The sequence below is a fragment of the Mustelus asterias genome, chromosome 18 (assembly GCF_964213995.1).
Source record: "Mustelus asterias chromosome 18, sMusAst1.hap1.1, whole genome shotgun sequence".
NCBI lineage: Eukaryota > Metazoa > Chordata > Chondrichthyes > Carcharhiniformes > Triakidae > Mustelus > Mustelus asterias.
The window spans coordinates 67,323,718-67,339,558 of record NC_135818.1 but is presented as its reverse complement, the minus strand read 5'-3'; the positions used below and the strand labels follow the sequence as shown (position 1 = coordinate 67,339,558).

The 15,841-nt window shown below is 42.8% G+C and overlaps 1 protein-coding gene across 1 annotated transcript in view; it reads right to left on the bottom strand.

Annotated features, from left to right (window-relative positions):
* Positions 1-671: 671 nt before the first annotated feature.
* LOC144506769 (uncharacterized) overlaps positions 672-15,841 on the bottom strand; it is a 34,564-nt gene continuing 19,394 nt past the window's right edge. The window contains exons 5-7 of the mRNA XM_078233127.1: positions 4,592-4,635; positions 1,910-2,024; positions 672-1,810 (exon numbers count right to left, since the gene is read on the bottom strand). The gene's annotated coding sequence lies outside the window, so the exon portion shown is untranslated. The remainder of the gene's footprint in view (positions 1,811-1,909; positions 2,025-4,591; positions 4,636-15,841) is intronic.

Genomic DNA, 15,841 nt, shown 5'->3' with positions numbered 1-15,841 from the left:
GATGTACCAGTTCTAATGCGTTGCACAATCAGGTTACAGTTACAGCTAGTGTGGTTTATAGTACTGTTACCGCACTACAATATACGCTGCAGCTCATTCCAGTGTTTAAGTTTCTATTTTAATCAAAGGCATATTTTAACAAATGTGCCTACAGTTCTCTCGTAAATTCTATTAGGTCTCTGGTGTTAGTATTCTGCTGGTGCACAAGTGTGACTCAATTGCTACTGTTTCTGTATCGTATCAGGTACATCTGTAGCTTGGCTCCGTTCCATACTGTAGTGGATATAGTACAGGACGCCAGCTGATTTCAGGGCACAAGTTTAAGATTTTTATTATCTTAAAAGGTACGATTTAAAAAAATAAGCTTGTTGGCAAAAGAAATCCCTAAGAGATCAAATTTTTAAAAAATGAACTCGCCATGAGAAGCTACAAAGTTGGTAGCAGGGTGCCAAATAATGACAAAACAGAAAGTCTTAGCAATGCCTCAATGAATGGTGATTGCATTCCTTTTAATAAGGACTTTGGAGTCAAATTATGCACCTATCCAGTTGCTCACCTGACAAAAGCCCTGAACAATAGATTGATTCTTAAACTCCACTTCACACTCCCCCACCTTTGGATCTTATTTCACATTCCAAGTCTGATAATTTAAAGCTATTTTCCCTTTTTTTATAATCCTGTATTAGAGATTTAATCTCAACAAAAATAAATTCTATTGTATATTGTTGAATTATGACGTGAATTCACATTATAATATAAGTCACAAGCGTAGCTTCCCAAAGCAATCACCCCTCAGACAGAAAGCTTGTTTTGTGAAGTATTCATTGAACCAGACTCACTATAAAGTGCTGTTGTTGTTTTATGATGACCCAAAAGGAGCTCCAGAAACAGAGCATCTAAACCCTTCTGAAGGTTATTGTTCAAAATGGCAGCCTCAATGGTTACCTAAGCATACTTACCCCTACTCAAGGTATTGGTTCATAGACATGACACTGGACACTGCGTCATCAAGGGCAGGGGAAAGTTGACAGGAGCCCGCCTCCAAAAGCAGCAGTGAAGCTTCCATCTCCTCCACCTGCCTAACTAAAGGAAGGGGGTGAAATGAAGAGAACAATGACAAAAAACAGGGAAAAGAAAAATACAACGGAACACCAACAAATCACCATTTTGTACTGTTTCTATTAAAAATAATCTCTACATAGTCCGTACTCAACAACAAAATACACACTGCACATTATGTTGGTAACAGATCTGATCAAAAACCGAAGTTTAACATAAGTGCCCTCATTTTGCTGATTTGTGACGTCACCAATTTCCCAACCAGAGGCTATCCATTGGGCCTTGAATGCAGATCCATCGTTACTTGTCAGTGAATGAGTGTCCGTTCACAAAGCACTATCTCTGCCAAGCGCGGAGTGAGAGAGGTATACGTGTAACAGCTCATCATCCTGTTTGGAATTCCATCTTAGGAAGTACTTTTGCCCAAATGGTCATTTGGGTAACCAAGTCCATAGATGACGTTACTCGAAGAAAAAGGCACAATGGAGTATGAACCGATCTCTTCATAATACAAAGACTGGGAACATCCATCGCAATCCTTGAGCATGTATTTCATTCTTTTCTGTGCGTCCGAGTAGAGATGCTTTGAGGCATAGTCATACACTTCTTTCTCTGTTTCAATGTGGATCTTCCTCAATAAGTTGTTTATTAAAACAGCCCTTCGAAGATAGATTTCAGGATCTTCCAGAATCCTTAATTTTTCAAGTGAAAGCCGCAGGATACATGTCCGATCTTCTGGAAAGATCAGGTTCTGAAAAAAAGAGCACTCAAATGTTTAAAGTAACAATGGAAAGGTGCCTAAAGTCAGAGTGCACGTGGCTTTATTTCTTTAATGTCAGGAAGTGCTTACTTTTGGAAAGTACCCATTGTAAACTTTATGTAAATCTTCTTCTTCTGCATATTTTCTCTTGAAGTACGCTACTTTCGACGTTGTTAATGTATTTCGAAAATTTTCTGTCAATCTTCTGGAACAAAAACATGAAGAAAATACTCTTAATTGACTGAATAAATAGAAGCTTTATATAATAACTACAGGGTCTTTAGACTTTTTGCCCGTCAGGGCATACACTCGGTGGGTCTGGAAGTGGGCACACGCCACTTTCCTAGTGTGGTCAACCCCAGAGCGCAATTTCACACTGCCCGCCCATTTGGCGGCCATCAAACGTGAAATATACTCCATGAAAGGCTGAACGCTGACATGGAGGGTCGGGAAGAGGGCAGGCTCCGAGAATAGGGAAGGTGCGGGTTGGTATTTCCGACGTGCTCCCTTAAGGGAACAGCCTCTGTGGGGTCATCTCAGGGAACTGCAGACCCATTGAATAGAAACATCAATGTTCAAACGATGCCGTGTGTGGTGGACCTCAGTTGTGCCTTTGTCCTATATGGACCACCGTTGTGTGTGCTTGTCATACCTGGACACATCCCCTTCCAGTTTGGTTCCTCCCCTCGGCACCTAGTATAAAGGTGGCTGTCTCCTCCCCCTTGTTTAGTCCAGGTTGGTTATATGTTGGGATCTGCTCCTGATTCTGTTGTGAATAAAAGCCTACACTTATATTGGCATATCGGTAGTCTTTCGCCTTATTGATAGCGCATCACCGTGTATGCCTAGGCAGCAAAATCACACACAGACCTTAATCCCCAGACACCTTTGTTAATTTTATCTGGGCCCTGATTTTTCATTCACATCCCGGATTGAGGTTGCAGCTTAAACGTAAAGGCCACCTTGCCTAAGGCAGATGGGCAATGTGGAATCCTGGTCAACTGATGCTTAATTAATTTAAATTGGCTTCTTGATTGTCAGCGGATTGTCAGGGGGTAGGGCCTGGGTGGGATTGTCAGTGCAGACTTGATGGGCTGAATGGCCTCTTTCTGTACTGTCGGGTTTCTATGATTTCTAAATTCCGACTCAGACGCGCATCTGTCGACCGAAATATCATGCGAGGGTGCGTTGACATCAGAACGTGAGCCCAATGTCATTTTGTGTAATTTTATGTGCTTCTGGGTCAAGTGCACACCCAAATTTTATTACATAAAATTCTGGCCAAGGAGTTTTAAACTGAATTATGTGCTTTTAATGATTACACTCTATTCTCTCAGCTCCAGCAGCACCAGTGACTCTATGAAGAGACCTCATAACCATCTGCAGTATAACTTCTTCAAGCCAATATCTGGGTAAGTCATAGTACAGTCCAGGGATCATAGCACGGTGGCACAGTGGTTAGCACTGCTGCCTCATAGCTCCAGGGACCTGGGTTTGATTCCCGGCTTGGGTCACTGTCTGCATGTTCTCCCCGTGTCTGTGTGGCTTCCTCTGGGTGCTCCAGTTTCTTCCCACATCTGAAAGATGTGCTGGTTAGGTGCATTGGCCATACTAAATTCTCTCGCAGTGTACCCAAACAGGCACCGGAGTGTGGCAACGAGGGGATTTTCACAGTAACTTCATTGCAGTGTTAATGTAAGCCTGCTTGTGGCACTAATAAATAAACTTTAGTAGAGAACGCTAATTCTTTACCCAATTGCTGGAATGTATCAGCTATGCAGTGTGATTTCCCTTTTTAGACTGGATAAACACTCTGCTGAGGCACAGGTTTTGGAAGCAACAGTGGTGTTATGGATGGATGGAACTAAAAACAGGAAGTTCTATATTTCACTACTTGGTACATAAAACTGCAAACGCACAAGTTGCTTTCTCTCTAAAGATGTACCATTCTGCAGGAATCCACACACTATAAATTCTCTCTGGCCATCTTCAATTGCTAAGAAGTCACTGATTTAAAATTGAGTGGCTTTGCAGCTCTTCGCTATGAAGTTCAATCATTCACCTCAAGTTTCATTATGGCCAAATCAGACAGGAAGGGCCAGATTCTCTGATTTCACCCACAGCTGGGATTCTCCAGTCCTGCTGCAGTGAACGGAGATTTAGCTGAGCATCAAATTCTCTGAACTCACTGGCAGCGGCGGAGGTGTGTGAGCAGCCGGAGAACAAGAACAAGGAACAAAGAACAGTACAGCACAGGAACAGGCCCTTCGGCCCTCCAAGCCTGCGCCAATTATGATGCCTGCCTAAACTAAAACCGTATGCACTTCCATTCCCATTCTATTCATGTATTCATCTAGATGGCCGTTAAACGTCGCCATCGTACCTGCTCCCGCCACCTCCCCGGGCAGTGCGTTCCAGACATTCACCAACCTCTGTGTAAAAAACTTGCCTCGCACATCTCCTCTAAACTTTTCCCCACGCACCTTAAACCTTTGTCCCCTAGTACTTGATTTTTCAACCCTAGGAAAGAGCATCTGACTATCCACTCTGTCCATGCCACTCATAATCTTGTAAACCTCTATCAGGTCACCTCTTTAACTTCCGTCATTCCAGTGAGAACAAACCAAGTTTATCCAACCTCTCCTCACAGCTAATACAGAATTCTGGCTGAAGTTTGAGTCGCCAGTCAGAGAGACTCTTAGCTGACCAGTGACTGTATCACCTTCTCTCAAACAACTATCAGTAAAATCGCCAACCTAGACTTGGGCCTACCTTTGAGCTGTGAGCAGGTGGTTTGTGATCACTCCCTGCAGATCCTGAAACAAAGAAGCAGATCAGATAGCTTTCCTGAATTAATCCCAACAAACAGTAATCCATCAACACTGAATGAAGGGAATATCTGACAAAAGGCTAACACAATTTAATCGAACGCATAACCAGGATAAGCCCAAATGGAGATCCTGATCACGTTATCCTTTCCATTGGATCATCAATTTAAGGTGTTGCCAGCAGGGTTGGGAAAAGGTGCAGGTGCAATGTGAAAATTTCATTCCCAAAGATAGTACTGGATCTGGAAGCGAGGGCGGGAGGGGAGAAAATGGAAAACCTCCTTATCTCCTCTTAAGTCCCTTGAGGAGCTTGTTAATGGGCCAGGAAAGGTGAGGTGGGAATTTTCTGAACCAGCACAACTGGTTTTTGGGTTTTGGGTTTCAAAGTCGGCAGAAGTTAAATTTGTTTTCAATGTTAAAAATGTTGAAGAGCTAGGGGGAATCATGTATTTTATCTTCCACTTGGCCACTTTTGTGTATGTCGAGACTGCAAGCCCTCTGATCTGCTGTATCCAAGGCAGCATCAGACCCCATCATGGATGCCATCTATCTTTGCCGCTCCCGCCTCCTGGGGCTGCTTGATGCCATTAATTGGGCACCAAGCTCGCTTGCGGCCCAATTAGGACTTTTACATTTGAAGAAAGCGTCACATGGGTGACACAGTTGAGGCACGAAGTCAGAACTAAAAATGATCCTGGCCCCGGTTTGGAAATTCAATCCGTGTCTCTTCAAATGAATACAAAAGATTCCTAGGTGCTATTCACAAAAGGGCAAAGGAGTTCTCTCTGTTGTAACCAATAATTTTCTCTCGTCCAGCACCTCCAGAGACAGACTAATTGGTCAATTACTTCAAGGAATTTGTTGGCTATGAGGAACTTCTGAGACCTTAAGAATCATAAGATTAAATTCATGTCGCTTTATCTTTCTCGACACCTGACACATTCTACAGTCAATTTTACATTCACAGACAATCAACAGATTTGAGCTTTCCTTTGAGAAACCAGGGGACAGAATTTAATGCGGCCTTCGGAAGCAGGTTTGGAAGTGGGTGGGCAGAGAATTTGGAGGTAGGTGGGGCTGGAGCGTGTCACCTTCTTCACACCACGCAATTCTTTCATTGGGAGAGAAGGTTGAGGAGAGCCTTCCAAACCAGGGGCCAGTTGAAGCTCTTACGTGGCCAACTAAGAACCACTTTAAGGTCTCTTCTTACCATCGCTACCATTTTACCATCTGTGGGGGGACTCTCTTCCATGCTGAGAAACTGCTCAGTAAAAACCAATGGTCTCCCTGGCAGCCAGGTGGAAAAGTCGCTCTTGATTGGGCACTTTGTGGCCCTTGGGGGAGACTTGCCCAATAGCAAGGGCTGACTCCACAGAAACAACCCCTGCCCTCACCAACGATTGACTTCCTTACCCTCCCTCCAACACGCTCATGGGACTTGTCTTACTGGCTTCAGTGACCCCCCATTTACCTGGGTTCCAGGACACGGCCCCTGATGCTGCTCCAGGTCAGATGCAATTCTTAGCAAAGGCCACCACTCCAAGTGGTGCTGCTGGGTCTGAAGAGCCGCCAGCACTTCAATTGGCCGGCATCTCTTGGAAGTCTTTGCCCTTAAAGGGACAGGAGCCCCGACACCAGGCAGTTAATTACCTGATTGCTACAGAATCTGGTTGGAGCTCCCAGGGACAGCTGAGATTGGGTTGCTTCCTGCTATGCAGCCCACCTCAGGGCCAGTGCAACCCTAACAATATTCAGCCCATTAACTGGGCACCCATTTACCCCTTAAATGCTGATTGTAAAATTACAAAACGAACTTTAAAATTCAGCGCAGGCAAAAAAAAAGCAATACGTAAAACATCTGTGCAATGAGCACAAGTGTTAGAACGAATACATTGGCTTTGTGGATAACAAAGAACATAAGATAACCAATATTAAACTGACATTCAGATATTATACAAGTGGAGGAGTGTGCCGATTAGACTGTGAAGCCCTGATCCTAATTTAAAAGTAATTAATTCATTTAATTCCATCTGAAAGCTTGTATCATTAATATTCTTTAGGCAATATCTGTATTTGAAAAATTGACATTAGATTTTGTTCGCTTTCTAACTGCCAAATTAATTTCTCAAAAGAAGCCCACACACAGAGCGATGTTCATTTTCAATTCTATTATTCAGAGTGTTAGATAGTTTGTATAACTTGACAGGTTCCAGCATACATTTCAATATATTAGCTGTTAGTTTAACTGTTTCCATTTTTTAACACATACTACCACTTATCCATCATATAAATCAATTTGTATCACAGTTACATGTGATACAGAATTACAATTATTTCACAAGATACAAATAATCATACTTTAGCTATCTTAATGATAGCATTGTCTCACCCGGATCACCAATTGCCTTTCTATTTTAATGTGAATGATTTGATCCTAAAAGAGCAGGAGAGAGAAAATGTAAAAGAGTGGGAGAGAGGAGGACTCAGAGACAGAGAGCAGCACCTGCATTTTGTCTTCCTCCCTTTTTGAACTAGGGTTCCACATTATCAGTTTTCCAATCCTTTGGCACAGTTCCAGAATTCAAGGTTTTCTAAAGAATGACGATTGCTACCTCCTATCAGACCCTGGGAACCATCAGATCCAGGGAACTTGTCAGCCTTTAACCCCATTAGTTTGCCCAAAACTAATTCTCTGGTGATGGTGACTGTATTTAATTCCTCCCCTGTATTTCTTTTACTATTGCGGGATGCTTCTAGTATCCTCTACAATAAAGACCAATGCAAAATATCTTTTCAACTCCTCTGCCATTTCTTTGTTGCCTGTAATTACTTCCTCAGTTTCATCCTCTAAGGGACCGGTGCTTTCTTTTACTTCTCTCCTTCTTTAACATTATTAAAGAAGATCTTGTTGTCTGTTTTTATGTTTCTCGCTAGCTTGCCCTCAGAGTTTATTTTCTCCTTCCTGATTAGTCTTTAGTCCCTCTTTGTGCATTCTGTGTTTATCCCAGTCTTCTGTCCTACCACTAACCTTCGCCAACATATATGTTTCCGCTTTCAACTTAATACCCTCCCTAACTTCTTTGGCTATCCATGGTAGGTTCTTCCTCCCTTAGAGTCTTTCTTTTTCAGTGTTATGTATTTTTCATAGAATCATAGAATCCCCACAGTACAGGAGGAGGCAATTCGGCCCACCTGTATTGATCACAATCCGACGACCCAGGCCTTATTCCCATAACCCCTCACACTTACCCTTCTAAACCCCCTGGCACTCGTGTCAATTTAGCATGGCCAATGCACATAACCCCGCACATCTTTAGACTGTGGGAAAAAACCAGAGCATCCGAAGGAAACTCATGCAGACATGGGGAGAATGTGCAAACTCCACACAGTGACCCGAGGCCAAAATTGAACTTGAGACCCTGGCGCTGTGAGGCAGCAATGCTAACCACTGTGCTACCATGCCATCCGGTTGCTGGGAGTCAGGAATTATCTCCCTAAATATCTACCATTACTCATCTATTGTCATACCTACTAATCTATATACCAGTCCACTTTGGCCAATTCCATCCACATATCTTTGTAATTCCCCTTCTTTAAGTTCAACACTGATATCTCAGTCCCAATTTTCTCACACTCAAGCTGAATGTGAAATTATATTATATCGTGATCACTACTTCCTAAGGGGTCCTTAACCTTGAGATTTATTATTGAGCTTACCTCATTACACATTACCAGATCCAAAACAGCCTAATCCCTAGTTGGCTCCATAACATATTGCTCCATCCCGAATGCACTCAATGAATTCACTCTCCTGATTGCCATTTCCAGTTTGAATAACCCAGAATACTGATTTCCCAACTTTTATCACCTAGCAACCATGGAGGGAATTTTCCCTTCCCACTTGCCATTGGAATCGTAGTGGATGGGTGGACTGGTGGAGGCGGGGGGGGGGGGGGGGGGGGGGGGGGGGGGGGGGGGGGGGAGGGAGCGGGTGGAGGAGTGCAGACCATTCAAAGTCTATTGACCTTGGGTGGGATTTTCTGGTTTTGGGGTGAGCATGGCTGGAAGATCCTGCCCCATGTCTCAGTAATGGCTGTCAGATCATACCCATTTAACTCCGTGCCATCAGTTCATTTAGCTTGTTTTCATTTGCTTCATGCATTAAGATACAGAACTCTTAATTTTCTTTTTCTACCAATTTTCAGTGATGATGTTGGACAAAGCCAGGAAATTAAAAGGTGCATGTAACATGGGTAATATAGTAATCGGGGGGGACTTCAATCTACATATCAACTGGATAAAACCTAATTAGCACTAATGGTTTGGAGGGCAAATTCCTTGAATGTGTACTAGAATGGCAACCAACTAGAAAACGAGTTATTTTAGATAACAGGCGAGATTCTCCAGCCTCCCAGCCGCGTGTTTCCCATTGGTGGGAGGTGGCGCGTTGTTTGCCAACGGCGACATTCTCTGGTCCCACCACTGTCAATGGGAATTCCTGTTAATGTCCCCCCATGCCGGAGGTAAACCCATGGGTGGGGGGTGCGCTGCCAGTGGGGCTGGAGAATCCCGCTGGCATGAACTGCCAGAGAATTTCAGCCCTAGTATTTTACAATGAGAAAGGGCTCATTAATAATCTCATTGTCAAAGAGCCTTGGGGAATAGTGATCATAATATTGTCACATTTTACATCAAGTTGAAAACTATATAGTTCAATTGAAAGTAGGGTTATATATCTAAATAAAGGAATCTACAAAGGTTTGAGGGGCAAGTTGACTCAAATCGGAAACAGTAAAAGGTATGACATTGGACAGGCAATGGTTAGCATTTGAACAATTAATACATGCGTTACAACAAATTTACATTCCATTGAAGCACAAAAACCCAACAGGAAAGGCGATCCAACCGCAGCTAACAAGAAAAGTTCAAAATTGTATTAGATCAAAGGCTTTTAAAGCTGCCAAAGAAAAGTAGTAAGCCCGAAGATTGGGAACATGTTTGAATTCAGCAAACGAGGAGCGAGAAACTGATAAAGAAAGAGAAAATATGAAAGTAAACTGGAGAAACATAAAACAGACTGCAAAAGCTTCTGTAGATATGTAAAAAGGAAGAGATTAGCAAGGACAAATGTGGGCCAATTTCTGGCAGAGACAGGAGAATTTATGATAGAGAGTAAGGAAATAGCAGAGATGCTTTACCACTAGCCCCATGGAGGAAGATACAAAAAACCTCACAGAAAACTGTGTGCTTCAAAGTGGGGGTCACGACCCACCTGGGATGTTGATAAATGCGTCACCAAAAATGATCCCCAAAGATTGCCTGACCGCTTTTGCCCCCATATTTTCCCTGGGTAAATTCTCGCTGCAATACAGTATATGACCACATGATTCAAGAATAAATAAACAGGTCAGCGCGCCCTGTATGTGCACTTGGCACCAAGCGCCCTGTACATACATGACATTGAGAACCAAGTGACGATCGGAATGAGGAGCTGAAAGAAATTAGTGTTTGTAAAAAGTAGCACTGGAGAAATTAATGGGACTGAAGGTTGCTAAATCTATGGCATCTGATACCTACATCTCAGAGTAATGAAAGAAGCAGCTGTGGGGGGATAGATGATGCGTTAATGGTCGTCTTCCAAAATTCTATAGGTTCTAGAATGGTTCCTAGAGATTGGAAGGTAACAAATGTAACCCCACAATTTAAGAAAGGAGAGAGAGAGAGAACATGGGGAATGACAGGCCCTTTAGTCTGACATCAGTTGCAGAGAAGATGCTAGAATCTATTATAAAGGATGTAATAACTGGACACTCAGAAAATAATGGTAGGATTGGGCAGAGTCAACATGGATTTATGCAAGGGAAGTCATGTTTCACAAACTGTTAGAGTTCTTTGAAGATTTGATTTGACTTGATTTATTATTGTCACATATATTAGTATGCAGTGAAAAGTATTGTTTTCTTGCACACTATACAGACAAAGCATACCGTACATAGAGAAGGAAAGAAGAGAGTGCAGAATGTAGCGTTACAGTCATAGCTAGGGTGTAGAGAAAGATCAACTTAATGCAAGGTAGATTCATTCAAAAGTCTGATGGCAGCAGGGAAGAAGCTGTTTTTGGGTCAATTGCTACAAGTCCTCAGACTTCTATATCTTTTTCCCGATGGAAGAAGGTGGAAGAGAGTATGTCCGCGGTGCATGGGGTCCAAGGCAGCAGGAAGTGTAGACAATGTCAACGGATGGGAGGCTGGTTTGAGTGATGGACTGGGCTTTGTTCACGACCCTTTGTAGTTTCATGCGGTCTTGTGCAGAGCAGGAGCCATACCAAGCAGTGATACAACCAGAAAGAATGCTTTTTATGGTGCATCTGGAGAAGTTGGTGAGAGTTGTAGCGGACATGCCAAATTTCCTTAGTCTCCTGAGAAAGTAGAGGCTATAGCATCCATATGGAGTGACCAGGACAGGTTGTTGCTGATCTGGACACCTAGAAACTTGAAGCTCTCAACCATTGTAACCAGGAGAATAGTTATTAAGTATTAAGTATTATTTGGATTTTCAGAAGATCTTCATTAAGTTCCACCCCAAGAAGTTAGTAATCAAAATTAGAGTACATGGGATTGGGGTAATATAAGTGGCAGGGATTGAAAATTGGTGAATGGCCTGAAAACAGAGAGTAGCAATAAATTCTCAGGCTGGTTGGCAGTGAATAGTGGGATGCTGCAAGGATTAATGCTGTGGTTCCAGCTATTCACAATCAATGATTTGGATGTAGGAAGCAAATGTAATATTTCCAAATTTGCTGATGACACAAAACTACATAGGAATGTGAGGAGGATGAAAAGAGGTGTTAAGGGGATTTACTCAGGCTTAGTGAGTGGGCAGGAACATGCCAGATGGATTACAAGGTGGGTTATCCACTTTGGTGGAAAACAGAAATGCAGAGTGTTTCTTAAATGGTGAGAGATTGGGTGGTGTTGATGTCCAAAGGGATCCAGTTGTCTTTGTTCATAAGTCATTGAAAGCTAACAGATGGTTCAGAGAAGTGGTTCACTCGATTGATTCCAGGGATTAAGGGCTTATCTGATTGTAAGGGGATTTTCTCGGGGGTTTTCCTTTGGGGGGTCTTGTATTCAGCTGATCCCAGCTAATACAAAGACTTGCGAGAGACAGTATGCAGTTAATGATGTTCCTTTTTTTTATACTTTTCTAATTCAATCAAATCAAGTCCAATTCAGAGTCTCAGCAAGTTGAGACATTTCCAATCCAAGCTGACAAGACTTCACACCTGTCTTGGGCCTGATCTACATGAGCCAAGCTGATTGGAGGAGGGGGAAGGTTTCCTCCTCCAAGGCTTGATCTCATTTGCATCTTAGCCAAAAGGCCGAGATGCTGCTTTTAAAAATTGCTTCATATGAAAATGAAGCTTAAATGCAACCCAATGACCTTGACCAAGCGCAGCATCCAATCCACACTACACCCGATCCCAGCCAAAAGGCTGAGATGTTCTTTTTTTTTGTTTTTATACTTTTCCAATTCAATCAAATCAAGTCCAATTCAGAGTCTCAACAAGTTGATACATTTCCGATCCAGGCTGACAAGACAGGGCATGCAATCCTCTACCCTGTCTTGGGCCTGATCTACATGAGCCAAGCTGATTGGAGCAGGCAGAGAATTCCTCCTCCAAGGCTTGATCTCATTTGCATCTTAGCCAAAAGGCCGAGATGCCGCTTTTAAAAATTGCTTCGTATGAAACTTAAATGCAACCCAATGACCTCAGCCAAGTGCAGCATCTGCATAACTACACTTGATCTTAGCCAAAAGGCCAAAATGTTCTTTTTTTTAAATACTTTTCCAATTCAATCAAATCAAATCCAATTCAGAGTCTCAACAAGTTGAGACATTTCAGATCCAGGCTGACAAGACAGGGCGAGCGACCAAACCACCCTGTCCTGGGCCTGATCTACATGAGCCAAGCTGATTGAAGAAGGGGGAAGGTTCCTCCTCCAAGACTTGAGCTCATTTGCATCTTAGCCAAAAGGCCAAGATGCCGCTTTAAAAAATTGCTTCATATGAAACATATGAAGCTTCAGTGTAACCTAATGACCTCGACCATGGGCTGCCAACCATTCTACACTTGATCTTAGCCAAAAGGCCGAGACCAAAACCTATTGGGAGAGAGACAGCCAGAATGTCCAGCTTCTCTCTGACATTACATCACATGAGCAGAACAGATACACATTTTCATTGTTCTTCCCGCCCAACCTGTCATCCAAGCTGGATTGTCCAATCCTTTGGCCAATAGCATTCTACCTTTGAGCAGAATTAGGAATTCATTTGTCAACCAAACACAAAAGTTCTTCCCCCCCTCCGTTCCTAGTAACCTTACCTATGCAAATCCAGTAGGTTCAAGGGTCGCTCCTAACACCTGCAGTCCTGGGAATGAGAAGGGAGTCATCTTCTCTGCTCTGTTTACTGTCCCCTTATCAGTGGAGGCTGAATTACAGCTATTCATTGCAGCTAAAAGCTGAATCCTTCTATTCATTTCAAAAATCGTGGTAGCTTGTAGCTGCCTGGCCTGACCCTGATAATAGGGTGTACGCTCTATGTTTCATTGTTTCAGAAGAATGCGGTCTGTCTAGTTTAGCTTATTTCCCATTATGCCTTGGGCCAATACTCATAAGAAAATCCAAAAATGCAGTTTAAATCTATAATACTTGTTCAAAAATGATTACATATGTGCTTATGCAGATAATACCTTTGGATAATAGATAAATGAGGCACATTTGTGATACCTTTGGTCTCTATAAGACACACTGTGGTCCCTATTTGAAACTAATCTACTTTGTTTAAATAGTCTTCAAAAAGCAGGGGTTTCTGTACCCCCTGCTACACTAATGAAGAGAGAGAGTGAGCAGTTTAGGTCTATACTAGCTGGAGTTTAGAAGGTTGAGAGAAGATCTTATCGAAGTATATAAGATGCTGAAAGAGGCTTGACAGGGCAGACATAGAGTGGATATTTCCCCTTGTTGGACATTCTAGAATGAGAGACCGTAGCTTTAGGCTGAGGGATGGCATATTTAAAACAGAACTGAGGAGGAATTACTTCACCCAGAGGGTCGTGAATCTGTGGAATTCTCTACCTCAGAGTGCAGTGGACACCGGGACACTAAACAAGTTTGAGGAGATAGGTTTTTAATTAGTAGCAGGATGCAGGGTTATGGGGAATGGGAAGGAAGGTGGAGATGAGGCTGTACTGAATGGTGGAGCAGGCTTGAGGGGCTGAAATGCCTACTCCTGCTCCTACATCTTATGTTCTTATATAACATGCAAGTACAGCCAGCAATTGGGAAGGCAAATTGTATATTGGCCTTTACTGCAAGAGGATTTGTTACAGGTATAAAGATGTCTTGTTGCAATTATATAGCACCTTGGTGAGGCTGCACCTGGAGTATTATGTACAGTTTTGGTCTCCTTACCTGAAGAAGAATATATTTTCCATTGAGGGAATGCAAAAAAGATTCACCAGACTAATTCCTGGGATGGTAGGATTGTCCAGTGAGGAAATATTGAGGGGACTGGGCCTGTATTGTCTCAAGTTTAGAAGAATGAGAGGTGATCTAATTGAAGAATACAAAATCCTTATAGCACTCAATGGGATAAATGCATGAAAGATGATTCTCCTGGTTCAGAGGAGGGTAAAAAAGCACACTGGAAAAGCAAAGAGGGATTCTGAGTAATCAGAAGACTGGTAATCAAGAAAAAGGAGAATCCAAAAGTGCTCTCTACGCATATAAATGGTAAAAGGAAGAGTTGGGCTGATCAGGGGCTTAAAAGGGAATCTACACATGGAGGGAGGGGGCATGGGTGAGGTATTAAATGAATACTTTGATCTGTCTTTTCCAATTAGGTACATGATACCCAGGCCATGGTGACAGACGAGGAAACTCTATCACTAGAAGTGTTCAAAATTGATAAGGAGAAAGTGTTGAACAGACTGTCAGTACTTAAAGTTGACAAGGCACGAGGACCAGATGAGATACGTCCAAGGATATTGAAGGAAGAGAGAGTGGAAATTGCAGGGACGCTGGCCATAATCTTTCAGTCTTCCCTAGAGTCATGGGAGGTGCCAGAGGACTGGAGAATTGCAAACATAACGTCTTTGTTCAAAAAAGATCGTAAGGATAAGCCCATCAATTACAGATTGGTCAGTTTAGCTTCAGTGTTGGAAAGCTTCTAGAAACAATTCTTTGGAATAGAATTAGTAGTTACATGGAAAAATGTGGATTGATTAGGGAGAACCAACATGGATTTCTAAAAGGGAAGTCATGTTTAATGAACTTGTTGGAACTTTTTTGCAGACGTAACAGAAAGGGTTTATGAGGGTAATGCAGTTGATGTGGTGTACATAGACTTCCAGAAGGCATTTGATACAGTGCCACACAACAGACTTGAGAAAAGTTATAACTCATGGAATAAAAGAGACAGTAGCAACTTGGATACAAAATTGGCTGAATAATATAGAACAGAGTATTGGTCAATGGATATTCTTCAGGCTGACGGAAGTGGTATTTCCCAGGGGTCAGTTTTGGGACCCTTGCTTTTCCTAATATAGATTTTAATGATCTGGATATTTGTATGCAGGGGGCAATTTCAAAGTTTACGGATGGCCCAGGAATCTTTCAGGCAGTGCATTCCAGCTCACAATATCTCACGCCGACTCTCACTCTTTTGCAAGTCCCTTTAATTTGTATCCTCTGGTTGCTCACAGTTCCGCTGCTGGAAGCTGCTTCTCATTATTTTCCTGTCAAAACCATTCATGATTCCGAATATTTCTATCAAACCTGTTCTTAATTTCCTCTGCTCTGCAGAGGAAAATCCCAGCCTCTCCTGTGTCTGCGCAGAAATGAGGTTCCTCATCCATGCTATCATTCTCTAACTGTAACTCTCTTCTGCACATTCCCTCCAAGGTTTTGACATTCTTCCTAAAGCACAGAGCCTGGAACTAAGCGTAATGATCCAGCTGAGGCTGGGCTAACATTTTCATTTGGTTTTAGCATGCCTAGCCCCATTGGCATACCTCCTACTCTCCCCTCCGCACTCACCCAGCACGGCCCCCCATGGACCTCTAACCCGCACCCCCTGGCCGGGCCTCCTGCCCTGGCCCTGCCGACAGACCTACAGTTCCCGCCTTCCG